At 41.0% G+C, this 20,645-nt stretch overlaps 1 protein-coding gene across 2 annotated transcripts in view; it reads right to left on the bottom strand.

The window, feature by feature from the left end:
- The window catches only part of si:dkeyp-14d3.1 (transmembrane protein 132C), a 172,154-nt gene that overhangs the window by 61,388 nt on the left and 90,121 nt on the right, over positions 1 to 20,645 (bottom strand). The window contains exon 1 of one of the 2 annotated variants that reach the window (XM_039804458.1): positions 15,929 to 15,943. The exons of the other annotated variant lie outside the window; for it this stretch is intronic. The gene's annotated coding sequence lies outside the window, so the exon portion shown is untranslated. Of the gene's footprint in view, positions 1 to 15,928; positions 15,944 to 20,645 lie in introns of those variants that run through there. 2 annotated transcript variants of the gene reach the window in all.

The raw sequence follows: 20,645 nt of genomic DNA, 5'->3' as shown, positions 1-20,645 counted from the left end.
GTTTTACACAAGGTTTTGGTTTATTGTCTACTATGTTCACAAACATATTAAGTAAAAAGCGTTCTATGGGGCACCCGGATGGCATTTCGTTCCCCTTTTTTCTTTCCACTCATTGCCTGTCATTTCTACTGTCAGCTATTAGGACATAACGTTCCTAAAACAATGATAAGAAAAAGCTATAATACAGTAAGACACTCATACTTTCAAAAAAGGTGTTCCGCACCGTACTGCATTGTTCTTCCCAATAGACAAGAAACACATTCTGGGAAATGCAATTTCCATTTATCTTATTCTCCAGGAGCTCATAAAAAAAGAATGGGCTGTTACATTTCAAATAACCTACATTGCCTGAATTAAAACACACTTATAATAGGCATTGGATCCCCTTTAATTTAATCATTTATTCTTTACCCCTTTCTAACGTGCACACAGAGAAAAGGGCTGAGTACTATTAATTATACGATTATAATGAACCATGGCGCAAACCAAGAGCTTCTGGCTTCTTGTGTGCATCAAGCCCAATAAGGGGATCAAATTTCCGATTAGCTTAACGGTGTTCTGCAGCATTCATCAGCTAAAATATTCAACTCCCCCCCACACACACACACACACACACACACACACACACACACACACACACACACACACACACACACACACACACACACACACACACACACACACACACACACACACACACACACACACACACACACTCTCCTTTTTTTCTCTTTCTCTCTCCCCTCAGCTGGTCTCATTCCCTCCCAAAGTAATGCAAAATGTCACACAGCTAATCAAATGTACATGGAAAAAGGCAGAATTCAGTCTTTGTAAAAAACTAATTGGCTTTGAATTGGACATTGGCCATTGCTTTTTTTTCACTCATATAATGTACTGCCACTTCAATAAAATGTTTAGTTGGCAGGTTGGTCAGCTTCTGCAAAGAGACTAAATATTTTACACATACATTTTATCAGTGCAATAATGTGCTGCGGCAAGAGAGTACAGACACTACATCTCAAGACAGTCAGGCTAGTTAAAAGTTGATTTGTCTGGGGGGGATGAAGAGGGGAAGGACGCTGGGTGCAGGAGGGGAATATTCCATTATTCCATTTGTTTCTTAACTTGCTCCAGATTGCATTGAGGGACACAGGGCGCTGTCTGTAAGCCCAGGCTCAACCAGTGGCATATCAATTCCCAGACAACAAAATCTCATCTTGGAGCTAATGAAATGCACCATGCCAACAAATGTCTAATCAAAACTAAATGCTTTTTCTGCAGTGCGACATCATTAGAGTCCATCAGCTGAAGTAGGCTCTGTGGTGTAATGGATCCCTAATGACGGTAGTTATTATCACCGGTGACCTCAGACCTTTGTGCATCAGACATCACTTCCCAGTCAGTCAGCACTCTATATCTGTCTCATTCATAGCAAAGCTAATCTAAATAGCAAATTGCAATATAATAAATTGCTACTTGTCCCGACAGTTACACTCAATTTTCCCCACATCAAAGCACTCATCTCAAGGCTGGATAACAGGCATTAACCACAGAAAAACGGCCAGCAAGGCTGCTGATACCTCACACACACACACACACACACACACACACACACACACACACACACACACACACACACACACACACACACACACACACACACACACACACACACTAGGGGGCAGCAGACACTGAGCCCTGGGGCACTGATGCAACTGTTTGTGCAAATAAAGTCTCCCTGTCCCCTCCCCCGGCTACATGCTCCCCCTGGTTGTTGTGCGGGTGACATCATGTACCGTCCGGGCCTGCCCTTGCACCTGCAGGTGCTGCGACACTGGCAGCGCCTGTCCTCCTCGGAAAAGTCCTTAAAGACCCGCAAAACCTGGGGTCCTTTCAGCTCTGAACCGTTGGCATGGCAACAGAACCTGGAGAACACACAAGAGTCATTGACCAGAGGCGCCCAGACCATCAAATCAATGGTGCTCTATTACAACCTATGCTTTTTAACCCCCCCCCCCTTCCTCTGCTTGTAAGATGTGTAAAGTTAAGCTCCAACTCTGTGAGACACAAGGGTGAAAGAGACCGGGAGAGGATCAAGCTCAATATTACAGCATCTGTTTTGCAAGCAGGTCAGTGGTAAATAAGGACAGCAGAGCCAGATGTCAAATTTGTTGTAACAGCCAAGCAAGATCTGTGCCAGCGTCTTATGAAAAAGAAAAGATCTAAATGTAACTACAGCGGACACTTTTCAATAAAGGTGATTAAAAAGGAAGGCTTGTAGGCGAACATACTGTGACACACACACACAGGCATGTGTTACTGTAACTAATGCATGTACGGGGCGACCCCTAACTCACCCAGTAGAGTGTGAGTGTGCGCCCCATGCAGGCTGAGCCCTCGGCAGCGGCCCGTGGTTCGAATCTGACACGCAGCCCTTTGCTGCATGTCATCCCCCCCCCCTCTCTCCCATTTCCTGTCGTCAAACTATCCTATCAATTAAGAGGCCATAAAAGCCCCCCAAAAAAATCCTAAATATAAACAAAAATGAATGCATGTGCACCAAATTTACACATGTACACTTTCACACACATATGTTCACGTGCGCACACTTTCGGTTAGTTAAAGTCACTTAAAGTCACACTCCTGTTGTTCCACGTAAACAGGTGCGTAAACGGAGCTGCTTTGTTTGTGATAATTACAGTGTTGGTGAAGAAGTGATGCGCGGGCTGTGTGGGCATGATTGCCTTTTACCATGCAGTGGCGAGGATCAGAGGGGTGAGAGGCAGCGATGGAATGTCAGCTCTTGCACAACTCCTACCTTCTCAGGAGTTCTTATGAGATCTGTTTAAATCCAGAGTGTCACAATAAAGCTATGTGACACACACATATACACACACACACACACACTTTGGTATTAAAAATCTGTTTTCCATTAGCATACATTGTTTTGCATGCGCGGGTGGCAGAAAGACTGGCTTCCAAATGTGCATAGAGACTTTAAATGCATTCTCTTTCCAAGAAATTCTTACATTCCACTGCACGTTCATCACTGATTATGCAAATGATTGTCTGTGTTCTAGCCATCAAACAATACAAGCTGTTAAAAGGCTGCCCTTGTAATGAGAATTTGACTGCTTTCGTTTCCTGTGAAAACAAAGTAATTACCTTGCAGATTATTTGATTACTTATTGAATTAATCTTGAATTAAAAAAATAGCCTATAGTGTAAATTTGTGGACACAAACAACAAAATAAAGAGGATGAATAATAGTCCATCCGAGAAAATAACCTTGCATGCTCCAGAATCTTGCTTATAAGTTACTTGACTTCTCTCACATCTTACAGTCTGTCTGCATCAGAAATTTGGAAGCTTTCCCCTTCTTTAAAGGTCCCATGACATGGTGCTCTTTGGATGCTTTTATGTAGACCTTATTGGTCCCCTAATACTGTATCTGAAGTCTCTTTTATATAGACCTTAGTGGTCCCCTAATACTGTATCTGAAGTCTCTTTTATATAGACCTTATTGGTCCCCTAATACTGTATCTGTAGTCTCTTTTTATAGACCTTAGTGGTCCCCTAATACTGTATCTGAAGTCTCTTTTATATAGACCTTAGTGGTCCCCTAATACTGTATCTGAAGTCTCTTTTATATAGACCTTAGTGGTCCCCTAATACTGTATCTGAAGTCTCTTTTATATAGACCTTAGTGGTCCCCTAATACTGTATCTGAAGTTCTTTTATGTAGACCTTATTGGTCCCCTAATACTGTATCTGAAGTCTCTTTTATATAGACCTTAGTGGTCCCCTAATACTGTATCTGAAGTCTCTTTTATATAGACCTTATTGGTCCCCTAATACTGTATCTGTAGTCTCTTTTATATAGACCTTAGTGGTCCCCTAATACTGTATCTGAAGTCTCTTTTATATAGACCTTAGTGGTCCCCTAATACTGTATCTGAAGTCTCTTTTATATAGACCTTAGTGGTCCCCTAATACTGTATCTGAAGTCTCTTTTATATAGACCTTAGTGGTCCCCTAATACTGTATCTGAAGTCTCTTTCCCGAAATTCAGCCTTGGTGCAGAATTACAGCCACTAGAGCCAGTCCCACAATGAGCTTTCCTTAGGATGTGCCATTTCTGTGTCTGTAGCTATCGAGGAGGAGAGAGGGGGGGGCAAGGTAGAGAGTGGGGGTGGGGGTGTGGCCTTGACCAACTGTCACTTTTCTCGTTTGAAAGCCATGATGTCTCTCTCCCATGGGTTGGCCAAATTCTCTGGGTGGGCAAAGCAGAGAAAGGGGAGGTAACCTTGCTCCTCATGACCTCATAAGGAGAAGATTCCTGATCGGCCCATCTGAGCTTTCATTTTCTCAAAGGCAGAGCAGGATACCCAGGGCTCGGTTTACACCTATCACCATTTCTAGCCACTGGGGGACCATAGGCAGGCTGGGGGAATGCATATTAATGTTAAAAAAAACTCATAAAGTGACATTTTCATGCCATGGGTCCTTTAAATGCCTTTAAAAAAACCTTTCTACATGAGCATTAGCACTGCATGTGGACACAGTGACTGTCTCAAGCCAATTAACCTAAAAGTAGTCAACATGTTGGATTCCTAAAACCCCTGAGCAGCTTTAACAGGCTCTAGGAACTGAACATGGACCCTAATGGCCATTTTCAAAAGACATGAGTAGCATTTTACAGTCTCAAAGCGCTATATCAGCATCTCCTCCCAGTATAACTCCCAGTCAGGAGTGCATTTAGGTATTAAGCAGAATTTAGCTCCCTTTTTATGCACCATTTAATGAGCTCAGTGCTAAATTACTACCAGGGCAATTACACACACACACACACACACACACACACACACACACACACACACACACACACACACATACAGCTCCTATATTCCCCGACACAGAGCATCAACTATACACACAAATCCACAGTTAAAATCCAGACAGGCCATTCCATAAATCAAACTGCATTTTTGTTGAAATCTGATCAGCTCCACATATATATCCATCCATCCATCTTCGTCTGCTTATCCGGTGTCGGGTCGCGGGGGGAGCAGCTCCAGCAGGGGACCCAAACGTCCCTTTCCCGAGCCACATTAACCAGCTCCGACTGGGGGATCCCGAGGCATCTCAGGCCAGGTTGGAGATATAATCCCTCCACCTAGTCCTGGGTCTTCCCCGAGGCCTCCTCCCAGCTGGACGTGCCTGGAACACCTCCCTAGGGAGGCACCCAGGGGGCATCCTTACCAGATGCCCGGACCACCTCAACTGGCTCCTTTCGACGCGAAGGAGCAGCGGCTCTACTCCGAGCTCCTCACGGATGACTGAGCTTCTCACCCTATCTCTAAGGGAGACGCCAGCCACCCTCCTGAGGAAACCCATTTCGGCCGCTTGTACCCTGGATCTTGTTCTTTCGGTCATGACCCAGCCTTCATGACTATAGGTGAGGGTAGGAACGAAAACTGACCGGTAGATCGAGAGCTTTGCCTTCTGGCTCAGCTCTCTTTTCGTCACAACGGTGCGGCATAAATTGAATGTAATACCGCACCCGCTGCGCCGATTCTCCATTGTCCCCTCACTCGCGAACAAAACCCCAAAGTACTTGAACTCCTTCACTTGGGGTAAGGACTCATTCCCTACCTGGAGAAGGCATTCCATCGGTTTCCTGCTGAGAACCATGGCCTCCGATTTAGAGGTGCTGATCCTCATCCCAGCCGCTTCACACTCGGCTGCGAACCGATCCAGTGAGTGCTGAAGGTCACAGGCCGATGATGCCATCAGGACCACATCATCTGCAAAGAGCAGCGATGAGATCCCCAGCCCACCGAACTGCAACCCCTCTCCACCCCGACTACGCCTTGATATCCTGTCCATAAATATTACAAACAGGATTGGTGAGAGAGATCTGGCGGAGGCCAACCCTCACCTGAAACGAGTCCGACTTACTGCCGAGAACCCGGACACAGCTCTCACTTTGGTTGTACAGAGATTGGATGGCCCTGAGATGAGACCCCCTCACCCCATACTCCGCGCACCTCCCACGGTATCTCCCGCAGGGACTCGGTCATACCCTTCTCCAGATCCACAAAACACATGTAGACTGGTTGAGCGTACTCCCAGGCCCCCTCCAGGATCCTTGCGAGAGTGAAGAGCTGGTCCGTTGTTCCACGACCAGGACAAAAAAATCTACCGGTGCACATTTATATATATATATATATATATATATATATATATATATATAGAACAGATATATATATATATATATATATATATATATATATATATATATATATATATATATATATATATATATACATACATATATACTGTATAAAAATAAAAAAAATCTACCGTTGCACATTTTACACATATCAGTAGGCTTACTGCAGCAGAATTTCTCATTGATCAGCAGTTAGGGAGTATAATGTGAACGTCCGTCTTGGCAGAGGAGAAATTATAAAGCATTTTGTAACGGGAAAACTGCCTCCACGCACCCAGAGGTCTGTGTGCAGAAATGAGACATTGATCCATAATTGGAAGCACTCAGTCATGAAATCTAAAGACTAATTAAAGAAAGAGCGTTTTAATGGCACCGATTTACATATCCAGCGCAGTCACTGGATGCTGTCTGGCGACCTCCAGCCTTTGGGAGATGGAGGGTTGATCTGGAGGCTGTGGAGAGGTGACTTCGATCACACTATGATAGACTAATGACAAGTGTCTGAAACGTCTGATTGGCGTCATCGACATGACCAGTGATGGAATAGAAACAAAGTACATTTACTACAAGTACTGTACTTAAGTACAGATTTAAGGTACTTGTACTTGACCTGAGTCTTTTCTTTTCATTCCATTTTCTACTTCTACTCCGCTACATTTCAGAGGTAAATATTGTAATTTTTACTCCACTACATTCATCTGACAGCTTTAGTTACTTTACAAATTAAGAGTTTTGCACACAAATCACATGTAGTTTATGAAAAATATGATGCTTTATCATAAATTAAACTACCCAACAATATATATAGGCCCACAAGTACAACTGAAATAAATTGGCCGATTAAACATAGAACTGTGTTACTGTTTCTAAAATGTGAGGATTTTTCTGCATTGAGTACTTTTACATTTAATACTTTAAGTACATTTTCCTGATGATACTTACATACTTTTACTTCAGTAACATTTTCAATGCAGGACTTTTACTTGTAACAGAGTATTTAAACAGTGTGGTATTAGTACTTCTACTGAAGTAAAGGATCTGACACCACTGATCACTTGAGGTTGGAACTTGAATCACTCACATGAATCAGTCCGCGTGTGTAAACGTGCACGCCCGCCAATGTGCCTGTGCCGAGGGCGTGCCTGTGCAGGTTCAAGGTGGAAGAGGTGACATGTACAAAGTGTGTCATCTCATCTGCAGGCATGAACATGCCTGCAGGTCCCTGCTGTGTTGAGGCGCTCGGGGTGCAGCTTCTGATACCCCTGTGGCCCGCTGAGGTGTACACACGGGCCTGATTACGTGTCAGGGCTGGTAAGTCCCGCTTAACAGGCGAGTGCAGAGAGAAGAGCCTACGGTGGCATCCTAGACTTTTCCTTGCACGTTATCAGCGGGACAGAGTTCTGCTTTCAACCAGTTAGGCTGTGAATGATAACAGAGGACAGCAAAAGATTGCTTGTCAGTGTTGCCACGCACAAGTGCTGTAGTGCAGAAAAAAGGATGTGACTCGTACCTTCCCTGTTTGTCTTCTGCTTGATTGGATCTGCTTCTAAATGAAAGCAGAGCTGCTCATTTGGGTTCCATGTGCTGAGTTCTTTCACTTTCTTTCCCCTCCCCCTTCTTCTACTTTTTTCTCCAGTCCCAATACTGCTTCTATACTTTTCTCAACAGCCCAGGGCCAGTTTTAATAGGCTTATTTAAATATTTCTCCTGTGCAGGTTAGAGAAATGAGACAGATTTGGTGCCAGACCAGGCATTTCTTTAAGTGGAATAGGCTTCGGTATAAAAGCCAATCATCTTGAAGGCCAAACTAAACTGAGGTTAATTGGAGCCAACTGCAGGCCAAGGTCCCTTCTTCTATTCAGTTAAAGATAAATCTGTTGGGAAGGAGCTTTTGTGAGAAATTTGACAGGCAATATTAAAGACAAGTGGAGCTTGTTCTCACCGCTCGGTTGTTGCTCATCAGAAGAACGAGCTGAATGAGTGGAAACGCATTGCAATGCAATCCAAACTGAGTGCTTGTTCAATAGACACTACAAAGATGTAATTAGAAGAGAACCAACTAGGATGTTTGTCAGGATGCCTGTAGACAATTGCATGTTTACATCTCAATCCACTTTGCCTCCCGGGCTGAGTGCTGCTACCTGCAGCGAGCACAGCCACAATTTTCATCTAACCACAGGTCTAAACTGTGTCTGTCTGCTCAGAAAACGAAAGGACATTTCTGCAGAGGGTACGTACGGTCATACCTTTATTTATGGGAGGAGAGTATGGGAAATAAATCCATGCTGTGCGTATTCATGGCTTTTCTTTCACACTGAAGCATTTCAAAACAAAACCAAAAGCTCCTGATCCTTTACGGATAGATGTAAATGCAGGGAGGAGTCGGTCTGTCCCATCCGATTGTGTAGTTAGCTCGACCACTGTTACCTAATGAGTCTAACAAATCTACTTGTTTAGTCATTTGTTACATTTACTTTTAAAATAAAATCCCAGACAAACTCTTTGGATTACAGTCCCCAAAATGACAGTGTAAACTTACTGTTTAGCTAAAGGGCAGGTAAGGGAAGAAGCACAGGGAATACAGGGTAACACATTTGTGTTTAGGAGAGTCTCCAGACAATGCTTTGCATTGAAAAAGGGGTCAACTTTCAGGAACAGGAGTCTTCTTCTTCGCCCAGAAAAAGGAAAAGGATATTGAAAAGAGCAAGAGACCGGCATTTTGAAGCGTGAAGGCTACCGTAGCTGTAATACGTACTTTGAACGGCGTGGTGTGAGAGCGTTGATTGCGATATATGATCTCAACGCTAGATGGGAGAAATTCCTACACATTGGACCTTTAATGATGTTTTATACTGCTAGGTAGCTTCATCCATAATAATATGTCATTTAATTTGTTGAAATATTTTGTCTTAATAATGTTAATTTGAAAGTAACTAGTAACTAACTTTACCAAATAAATGTAGTGCAGTAAAATAGACTTCCTTCTGAGATGCAGTAAAGTAAAAGTTTAAAGTAGCATGAGGCACACACTGTTATCCCAAATTAGTTGACTTTACTAGAAATTTGTGTGGAAACCCGTTGCCGTAAACCGTTTAAGTTTTTACACAAGGTGAAACTTAACAGGTCAAGTTGTATCATCAGAGCTTGGTAAGTTGATGCAGTAGACAAATCAAGTTTACATTAGTAGTCACTACCAAAAATCATTAGTTAACATAAGTTACTTTTGTTTAAATATAATTAACATGAAACATTAGGCTCTACTTATCAAAACTGTAGAAAGAAGTCGTTCTTATGAATATGTTTTTTTCTTTATAACAACATAGTTTTAAGTAGTGATGGGACGTTTGACACAGAGGCACCGAAGCTTGTATCACTCCCGCAAAGGACACTGGTTCGAAACGGTGTTGGAGCTTGTATCAAATGGAAATAAGCACGTGAAGCTTCCAACGTCACTGAAACCCCGCAAGGGTTTGCTGGATTCATGTCGCGCTGCGTGCCTCCCAACAGCCCGTTACAATTCCCTGGAACATCACAGGGTTTATGAGTGTGGCTTGCAATTTATTTGATTAACCTAATAATGGAAATTAGCCTACTTACATACACCTGTACGTAATTTTACATAGTGGCATTGTTGCTGCAGTTTATTGAATCCATATTTAGCCTAATTAAACATACTTACATTCATATCCTGATCACAGTAGTTTATATTCCCATCACTAGTTTTAAGAACAATGTATTCAATACATTAGTTCCAGTACAACAGTAAGGATGACAATGCATAGATTGTAATTTCCAGCATGCTCTGCATGGATCTGAGTGACAATACTCTACCTCACTGCCCAGAATCCATCAGTCCCTACCCGGGTCTCGGTCATGGTGCAACAAGAAATATATATATATATATATATATATATATATATATATATATATATATATATTTTTAGTCATTTTTAAACCACAAGAGGATTTTAAAATGCCACATCATTGCAGCCTATAAAGATGAATGCCATACATTTTTATAATCCAAAGGTGACTGCAACCAATCAGATAAACATGTCACGTTGTTAGTTTGGTTCATTTCTTATATAGATATATCTATGCATTTTATGGAGGATGTCCATAATATTGTATGAACTAACACCAAAAGAAAGCAACAGAACAAAAGCTGACCTGTTGTAGAGTATGTATGACTCAAGGTGGGAACTGCTCAAATATGCAATTCAATCTTAAACTGCTGCACAAAAGAAAAACATAAATGTGTCGACCTACAAAATAGTGCTTTTACACTTTTGTCATAGTAGGTAGTTTTAAAAAGCAGTTTCAGTGTAAGCAACCACATGCAAAGAAAACCTCTGGTAATGCAACTCTTCAAACAACGGAAGCCACTAGATCTAATCCTCTGAGGGATTAACCTCTCAGAACAGGAAATTCCAGCATAAACCTTTATAAATCTGACACACATGAACTCTCTGGGACACATGCAAACCTCAATCTGTCTCTCTCCGCTGCACATCTACTCCATGGTGCCAGCCACAAATAATTTCTAATGGACAGCATCCGTCATGGCATGATTTGAGTCAATCTGAGCTACTATACAATCCAACTGCTCCCAATATCACTGTCCAACTATTTAGGTCACCGCGGGACACCAATGTGATGTATGGATGCGTTTTACATTTTGACAATAGTTACCTTAGCAACTTCATGGTAACTTGGTGAAGATATATACAGTACAGATCAGGCCTTCCCCATTCAGTGTTATTACCGTCTGATTGGTGAAGTGGGGAAAAGTGCAATGAGGCACATTGGGACATTTTTTCCCCATATTGTTTCCTTCGCAATAGAACAGAGGAATAGCCTGAACAGTCAGTTGTAATCTGGGCTAACTGCTGTAATCAGATGGCTGTCCTGTGGAGACACGGAATACGCCACATCTCTGCTCCAGTCCTGATAAAGGAAACCAATTCTATATTATTAGGAACAATTTGAATGGTCCTTTCTCATCAACTTTACAATATGGTACCTAATAACAGTGTTCACTCCATCTTGATAAAAAAAAAAAGAGTCAGTAAAAGAGTGTGATTAAAAAACTGTGACATGTTTGTGCTGTCACACACGAGCACTGATCGTGAATGTCGTTTCTTTCATTAAGAGATGACCAAGGAAATAGAACGGTGTAGACAGTTGTGTCTACTGCCAATGAAGCTCAACTGAGAGTGTTTACGGTAAATGGAGGCCAGTGGGAATGGAGCTGAGTCATTATTAAGGGTGTTAGCATTAAGGCTGTCAAGTTAAGATTCCTTTTTGGCCCTAATGTAATTGGGCCATTTCATTTCAGCCTTGATTTATGCAGCATTATACAGCATTAAAGCCTACGGCGTGTGGCTCATTCTCAGGGCTACTGCACAAATCAAGAGCATTTAGCAACTCATTTAAAACCAAGTTTGAAATCACAGAAACAGCACTGACCTGTTCATGTACCGTACTGATTGTCAAAAGATTTGAGTCCATTTCTCTCACCTCGTCATTCTTACTGTAACTTGACTTTTTCACATCTCAGGAGCAAAGCTCATGGGCACACATTTCTCAGAGAACCGTAAGATATCAGAGAAAGAGCGATACAGCCGCGTATTAATGTAACATTTTTTCAGGGGCCGCGAGGAGTGAAAAAGCTATCCTGGGCCCTTTGTTTCATTGCAGTTTTGCAGTAAATGTCACAAACTATAAATAATTATGTTCTTAAAGGTTCTCTAGACTTTGAAATTAAGATAAATTGTGAGGTCGCTGCCAAATATCCCCCGTTATTACATAGCTGTATGATTTCTTTCCCTCTGGGTTCCTAACCATTCACATTGATGAGATTTACAAGCTTGCTTTAGAGGAAAAGTCATGTATCTTTATAGGGATATGAATGTACGTTGAATTTAATTATATTAATCCGAACTCTATGCAGATTGTATTTAATGTAAAACAGGCCACAAGGAGGCTGTTTGAAGTTTGGAAAATTAAAAAAAGATATTTAAATATATATGTCCGCCCCACCTACCCTTCCCACTTGGACTGCCTCTCTTGTGGAATGGCTGTAATGAGTGGACTGCCTGCTGCCCCTCTGCTGTGTGTGGTGTGGGGGATTAATGAAGTGGTGGCTCACAAGGGAGATCCATCTGCACCCAGACAGTTTTAATGAACTACCAAGGCCCAGACATGGCACTTTTACTGAGGCCTCCACTTATGGCTTATGACATGCTGAGGAAGCAGGACTGCTTTTGTTTTGAATGGGCTCGCCTTTAATGGTGACAAAGTGAACTTTTCAATCTACCAGAGTGCACTTCAGCCAGTGTTATGTGTACTACACATATCATTTTAGTCCCCTTCTATAAGGACTTATTTTGATTTCTTTGATGTACTGAAGCACCATCACTGAAAATCTCAACCTCAAAGAAAGAAAGAAGAAAGGGCGCCATGTTCCCTTAAAAATATGATGGAAAGTTCAAAAATAATCTGCATATATATCTGTCTGTAAATGCACACATACGACTCTAGACTGCCATCTCTCATCATGCAGGCTCAAAAAATGTCAGGTGTAGGCTATATAAAAGAAAAACCATGCTTGCGTTATTTTACAGCATATCAGTTATTAATTAAGTATTTATGGGAGCATACAACAATATACAAATAAATCAAGTTATAGGAACTGACTGTTCGCAAAGCCTGTCCCCCTTAACATCCCCTTAGTTGACACAGTGGATCTTCACACAGAAGAATACAAAAGCAGGCTTCTCAGTTCTAGATGAAAACCATGGATTTTGTTGCCTGAAAATGACAACTAAAGTTGTCAACTGTCGTCTAGTCTATATCCACATATACACGTTCCACTTCCGATATTGCTCTGGTGCTGCAGGAAATTCCACCAGATGCATGTATTTTCCGTTTCCTTCTGCTTCTTTGTGTTGGAATTTAAAATTCGGTGGATTTATGAGGACTATTGTTGACTGCTCCTCAGATCTCTGCATGGTAAATTGAGACAGCTAGCTAGACTATCTGCCCAATCTGAGTTTTCTCTCTCACGTCTACTTTGCAGCGGCTCTGTGCGGCGTTTAGCTGATTGGTTTAAAGAAATGACATTAAACCAGAGCCCGTTTTCCTTCCATCCCCGAATGCTATGTGGAGTAGCCAGACCCTTCTTAAGCACGCCTTGGAGCAGGGTCTGGTAAAGCGAGACTAACTGTTGCCTGACAACTGTAGCTAGATAGCTAGCGTAAGCTAATACTATGTGATTTGGTTGAGAACACAGTTCCAAGCTTAATGTTTCAATTTTATTCATTTTAAAATATGAAGCCTATAAAAAGGTTTTAAATATGCACTTGATGGTACATTCATGATGTAAGGGATAATGCCTGATGAAGTTTACATTATCTCCCCACAGGCAACCATCCTCCGCGTTGTCCATAAATTTCTGATTATGGACACCTCGAAGGGCATTATCCTGCTCACACCATGGTCACGTCCTGAAGAAAATGCTATGGTTACTCATTTTAGATACAGGCTAATACCATGAAGCTAGGGCTGGGCAATATATCGATGTTATATCGATATCGCGATATGAGACTTGATATCGTCTTAAATTTTGGATATTGTAATATCGTAATATGGTAAGTGCTGTCTTTTCCTGGTTTTAAAGGCTGCATTACAGTAAAGTGATGTAATTTTCAGAATTTACCAGACTGTTGTAACTGTTCTATTATTTGCCTTTACCCACTTAGTCATTACATCATTTCTGGTGATTATTTATAAAAAATATCATTGTGTAAATAGCATTTTGTTAAAGCACCAATAGTCAACCATACAATATCATCGCAATATCGACATCGAGGTATTTGGTCAAGAATATCGTGATATTTGATTTTCTCTATATCACCCAGCCCTACATGAAGCCAGCGCTTTCACATGGAAGGTGTCCATTATCAGGAATTAATGGACACCCTGCAGCCAATGGGAATTGAGTATTAGTATATACATATATTAGTGTTGTTAAAAGACTGAGGCAAAAGTTAACATTCTCACTACGTCATGATCCAATTAGAAATAAAGAGCAGCCTTGTTTGTCTGTCTATGGACCCTTTTTATTGCACACATGTTGCTTGTCATAGCAGGAAAAACACAGGTGTAACGTAATAACAGTAACGATGGCTCCATCCCTTTTAAGTAAGCCATGACAGTGAAGAAGCTAAATGAAATGCAGCCATCATTAATTATGTTTTTTACAACTATGCTTTTCCAGATACCCTGTAGGTCAAAATCTCTGCTGCGAAAAAGGTCTACTGCATGGTGGAGCTACTTAGCCTTAGTATTATATATTTATTTTAAATTAATAAATAAAAATGTAATACAATGTTGTTTGCTCCAACCTAACCTTAACCTTAGGTTGGTTGATGCTTACAATATAATACATTATTATATACTGTATAGAATATACTACTACAATGTCCTAACCTCAGTGTTGGGAAGGATACTTTCAAAACGTATTTCGTTACAGAATACAGAATACATGCCCACAAATGTAATTTGTAACGTATTCCGTTACGTTACTCAATCTGAGTAACGTATTCTGAATACTTGGATTACTTCAGGATTACTTCCACATTGAATTGCGTTTTATAAGTGTAGGAATGCAGCTATCACATCCAGCTTACTAAACAGGCCTGTAATGGTGTGCTCTTTTTATTCCAACTAGCTGAATGTGTACCTGAACAAGCAGATAGATTATTTTATTGGTAGTCCCGAACTGCATACTACAAAAATCTAACCGCAGTCTTGCTACCACGAGCTAATTTTAGCTAACGTTAGCTAGCATGTCAAACGGGGCTAGTCAGTCTTTAAACGGCTCTGGAGCTAGTAAATCAGCACGTAGGAGAATGTAAAGTCGCACGTCAATGTTAAAATAGCAAGGTGACCAGTAAAACTACAGCAGACGACTACCCTTGGCTAATTAAAAAAATAACTTACTTTAAGATGCTTCTTCAGGTTGGAGGTGGAGTAATGTGGACGCTGAAAGCAGGTTGGTTGCTGGCAAGCACAGGTTGCACTGCACAGTTATATTTCATTCTCCCTGTTCGTTCTTTAATGTGAAATGCTGTTTGAATTTCCAAGATAGAAACTTATTCCTGTCCTGGCTCTGTCGTGCCGGTTCCGACTCCATTGTGACTGATCACGCAAATAGCTATTTTTTTGTGAATAAACTTGTGAAACAGAGAAGTATCGTCATGTAATCCATTGATTTCAACAATGTAACTGTATTCTAAATACCAACGATTTAAATTGTAACTGTAACAGAATACAGTTACTCATAATTTGTATTCTGAATACGTAACGCCGTTACATGTATTCCGTTACCCCCAACACTGCCTAACCTGTAGCCCCACGTAATAGTATAGTTAGCTAATGACATGACTCTTATCTTTAGAAATAACGCTGGATAATTCCAAGGGGGTAAGCTTCGCTTCTGAACGCGAACCTCCGATGGCGCCATTTTGTTGCTACAAAGGTATCACCTCTTGTTAGCATTCCACTGACCGCCTTTTTTTTTTTACGTCACTTGACTGCGAATAACTTTACATCTGAAGCGTTTAAATACTCTATTTGTCCATTGTTTAGTTCTAAAGAAACACGACAATGTATAAAAGGCTCCATTACCTTGTACCTCACGTTATGGCTCCGTAGCAGACGCTTTTGTAAAAATACGCTAACGATTGTGTCATAACCAAGTGACTTACTGTCGCACAGTAGAGGAATTACCGTATAGTACAGTAGAAGCTCGCAGGCAGTTTCGACTTACATTATCTGTTTAGGTTTAATTACGAATGTTAACTAGCATGTTAGTTAGCAATAATTAGCCTGTGCTTATGGTATCTCCTTACATATACCTACACTCTCCGTCTCTGTAAGATTGGAAATGATTGAGATTTCTCTCGGCACAGCTACCAGAAGACTAACAACTTTCAGACAGGTTGCTCACGTCACATTTACGTTGTCTCTGTCAGTTGGAGGCTGCGCAGTAAAGGAAGAGATCACCGGAAAAGTGCTTCTAATAGCCTTCACTGGTCTCCGTCCAGAGCAACGGGGTCTATTGGTCCATTAATATATATGTCAATGGATAATTCCTGCAGGTAGTAAGCTAGTTAGCCAGGCATGCTAACATTTGCATCTTACATTACACAAACTGCGTAATCAATTCCTTACACTATTGCACCAGTGATAATCACAGGCCTTTGCTGTTGCTAAGCATTACGGGGTAATTTTAGCAAATTCCAGGTCTTTATGAACAAGTGTTTTTTTCCCAAAAGTCTTTGTTGTTCAGACTGATTTGGCAACAAATGACTGCATCTTTAAAGTACTGTGTGACCCAGCATGCAGTGCAACTGGAGCAGATCTGCCTTTTCAATAAAATATCTAGTGACATAATCCCAGACAGCTATTGACTCATTATAGCACACTCAATAGATTTATTTCATTGAATTGAAAAGAATGGACATCAGCTGTTTGGTGGCGTTTTTCTTTAGGGTGAATTTATCTCTGTTATTTTCAGTCACAGTCAGCACAATCTGTCTTTAAACTGTAGCACCCATTGATGAAAAATTGTCACCTCAGTATTGCTTTTATTAGGCTGGATGCCAGTGAGGGAAAGTCTGCAAGTTTGCATTACCGTAGGAAGATTCCAATGTCTGCAGGGCTGTGAAACAGATTTGAAATATGACATACCTCTGAAAATAATGTTTTGTGTGATAAATATTTGCAAAAATCCATAACGTTTGATGAATACTGACAAAAATGATATGTCAATTTGAAGGTGCAGCAAGAATAACTGGCAATGTCTGTTTCATTTCTTTTTTTCTTTTAATGGGGATTCACAGCCATTGGGTGTGGTTGGAGCGTCAGCTGTGGATGGGAGGAAGAGGGGCTCAGCTGGCCAGGGTGAGCAGCTTCAAGTGACTGAGTGAACCTGCACATAAAGTACACCTGACCCATCGGTATCTCCGGGCTCTCATGCTTGCGGTGGGGCTGACCTGACCTCCCATCATGGCACACATACACAGGCTTAAATTAGCAGTCCCACACACATTATTCAATGACACTTCAGTCCAGTCCTCAATCCAAGGTGCAGTGGCAGTGCCAATGATCCATTTGCACCATGGCTGACTGTCTGAGCCATTCCATTCCAAGTGTGTGTGTATAAGTGTGTGTCAAGATGAAAATCCAACCTCCCTGCAATCACGAGTGCAGTTACTGATGACATATATGTTTGCTGGTGTCATTATGGGGGGTCTGTTGTGAGGTATTGATATGTATTGAATGATAACTGTAGTTGATTGCATTTGTATAAGAACACGGGTCTTCAAAGTTTTTTAACTCAGAGACCCTCTACTACATATATGGTATAAAATTAAGTTGCATATTAAACTGGACCTACAATAACTATACATACCTTTTTAGTGCATACTAAGCTATTAAAATAATAATTATTGGCATGATTTTATAAATATTTAATTTCATGTTAAACATACATGTGGCACAGTGATTCACTGTATAAGTGAATGGCTGCTTTAGTGACTACCTTACCTATCATTAAAGGTCCAATGTGTGGGAATTTTTCTCCCATCTAGCGTTGAGATCATATATCGCAATCAACTCTCTGGCACTACGCAGTTCAAAGTAGGTATTACAGCTACGGTAGCCTTCACGCTTCAAAAAGCTGGTCTCTTGCTCTTTTCTATATCCTTTTCCTTTTTCTGGGAGAAGAAGAAGACTGCTGTTCCTGAAATTTGGATTTTGAATCCTTGTGGTCCTCCATGTTTCCTTCTTCAAACTCGCCGGGGACCAGGAAGCGACGATACCCATTAGCAGCATTAGCAGCACATGTGAGTTTATCATGTGACAGCAAAAACGCGAAAGGCGGAGCAGTATGTCGTATATGTCCCTTACCGGCTAACTAATTTCAAGATGGCGCATGAATATGGAGCGTCTACTACACTTCATGTGAATGCAAATGTCAAATTTCAAGCCAAAAGGAATACTGGGAATTGATGGTTGGAGGTAAATATTCATGAAAAAGGACAAGTTTGTGAACAGGCAACACAGATTTTGATAATGAACAACTAAACACGGTACACACTGGACCTTTAATGTGTTTTTTTTTTTTCAGAAATAGCCTGATTTATATTTGTTAATAATATGTTGGATTCATGTTAAGACATTTTAATTTTAAAAACAAAATTCAAAAAGTTAACAATAATTTGGTGGTCCCCTTGCAGTAACTCTGACGACTCATAGGGGTCCCAAACCCTGTTGAAGATCTCTGTATTAGAGAACTGTATGTTTATGTGCGATGTGTCGCCATTTTTGTTTTCTCGACTGCCCAAGACAAATTTCTCCAAAAGGAGACAATAAAGGCATATCTTATCTTATCGTATGTCAAATTATGTTTTATACGTAATGTTCCCAGCTTTCAAATGTTGTATACCACCTCTATGTGGACTACTACTGTTAACCTGCTATCACACTTTTGTGTGACCTACTGCATTCACACACCTCATCATCCTCCTATACTCAAGGAAGAGGATCTGAAAAGAAGAAAGCGGGCTGAATGACAGCCCAGCAGATGAGATAGCTATGTCTAATCCCCTTCTAAAAGAGCTTCATTGAAATGACTGGGAGGGGGGAGGACAAGACTAAAGAAAAATTGGAGCATTGTGTATTGTACAGCCATCGCGGGGAGTCTTTGGTCTTCTCTGTGAAGTGACTTTGACAGCTGTGGAGATTAAGGAGCAGTCCATCATACATGGCCCAAACAGCAGGGATTAGACTAAATATGCTCACTCTTGTCTCTGGCTCCTTCACTTAGTAAATCAATAAAATATGATTTTTCTAAAGTGACGGAGCACTTGTGTGTGTGTGTGTGTGTGTGTGTGTGTGTGTGTGTGTGAAGGTGAGGTTGTGAGAGCAGAGCAGAGAGAAAAATACCTGCAAAAAGAGGGCACCGAGGAGTCAGCTGCCAAGTGTTGCTGCTCACTGCTGCAGTTTGTAGTATGTTGTTCAAGATGTTGCAGCTCCGCTTACAGACATACATAGGCATAATGTATTACCTCCACGGGAGAGTTATTGTTAAAGGCCAAGAATTTAACTTGGACAAACTCGGCCAGCCCCCTCACATATTCAGGTTGGCAAGTAGTGTTTGGGGATTTTAAAAGAAAATTTGATTCAACAAAAAACATCTTTAAACACTTTTACTGAGTTTCCATTTCCAGAGAAAGCGATGATACCAGCTGCCAAAGAGAACCAATGTGGCTTTCATAAGTTCAGGCTTGTTGCTAAAATCATATAAAACAAATGTATAAAAGCATATGTACTGTACGGCAACAACAAATCTGATAACAAGAAATCCTTTCCTTACAGCTGCAGCTCATGATGTGCCGTAAGGGTCTTATTCAGTCACAGTATTTTGCCCATTATTATATATAAGTCAATTAAAAGAGGGTGGATTATATATATTTTCCATCCCTGTATATTTTCAGGCAGCCAGCAGACTGAGCTGTCAAAATACATTATACCAGTGAATGGAAAGTCTGAAAAGAAGTTTCAGTGCAGAGGAGACTTTGAGCTCCTGGGACATCTCGTGTTTGAAACTGACTGCTAATAAAGTCAAATAAAGTTCTACTGTATGTTTTGAAAAGAGAAAATATTAAACCCACGTAAAGAAAACATGCCAGCAAGATCTGTAGCCATCAGTAACCGGCACGGCACGACTGAGCTGCTGGTCTGAAATGCGTCTCTGAAGTATCACACGACAAATGACTGAATGAGACATCTCTTAATAAAGTCTTTATTGGCTGCTTCTGATTTTACAGCCGTTCAAAGGCAGGCACATATATCTTTGTTTAAAGTGCTGTGTGCGTTGCAGTTGCACTATAATCATTCCTTGAAGTGATCCACTAATAGCAGCATGTCTAAACAAATCACTGGATCAACGGATTCAAATTACATATGTTTCAGACTGGTTTACACTTAAATAACCCCTGCACAACTTTGATTATAAAGTTGCAGCTGTGATGTCAAGTGTCCTGTTTTCTTTAGGGAGTGGTTTAGAATTTGCTAAGTGGAACGGAAAGCTAAAGAGCAAATAAGTGGAGCTTTACCCAACCCCAAATCTGCCTATAATCCATAAAATTACACCTGTCACTAGAAAGTAAGATCTATTAAAACTACTTGCTGATCCGAGAAGGAAAAACCATTAAGACACACAAAGGCCCTCGATCAGCACTTAATTAACACATCAACCTTTTCCCCAGTGCTGGCAATCACTTCCCTATCTGCCAGATTAGTTTAAGGACGTGAATACAGATAGGAAATGACCAAA

Source organism: Perca fluviatilis, chromosome 6 (assembly GCF_010015445.1).
Source record: "Perca fluviatilis chromosome 6, GENO_Pfluv_1.0, whole genome shotgun sequence".
NCBI classification, from domain to species: domain Eukaryota; kingdom Metazoa; phylum Chordata; class Actinopteri; order Perciformes; family Percidae; genus Perca; species Perca fluviatilis.
Note: the sequence above shows the minus strand (reverse complement) of the source record. Positions and strands in the feature narration are given on the sequence as shown.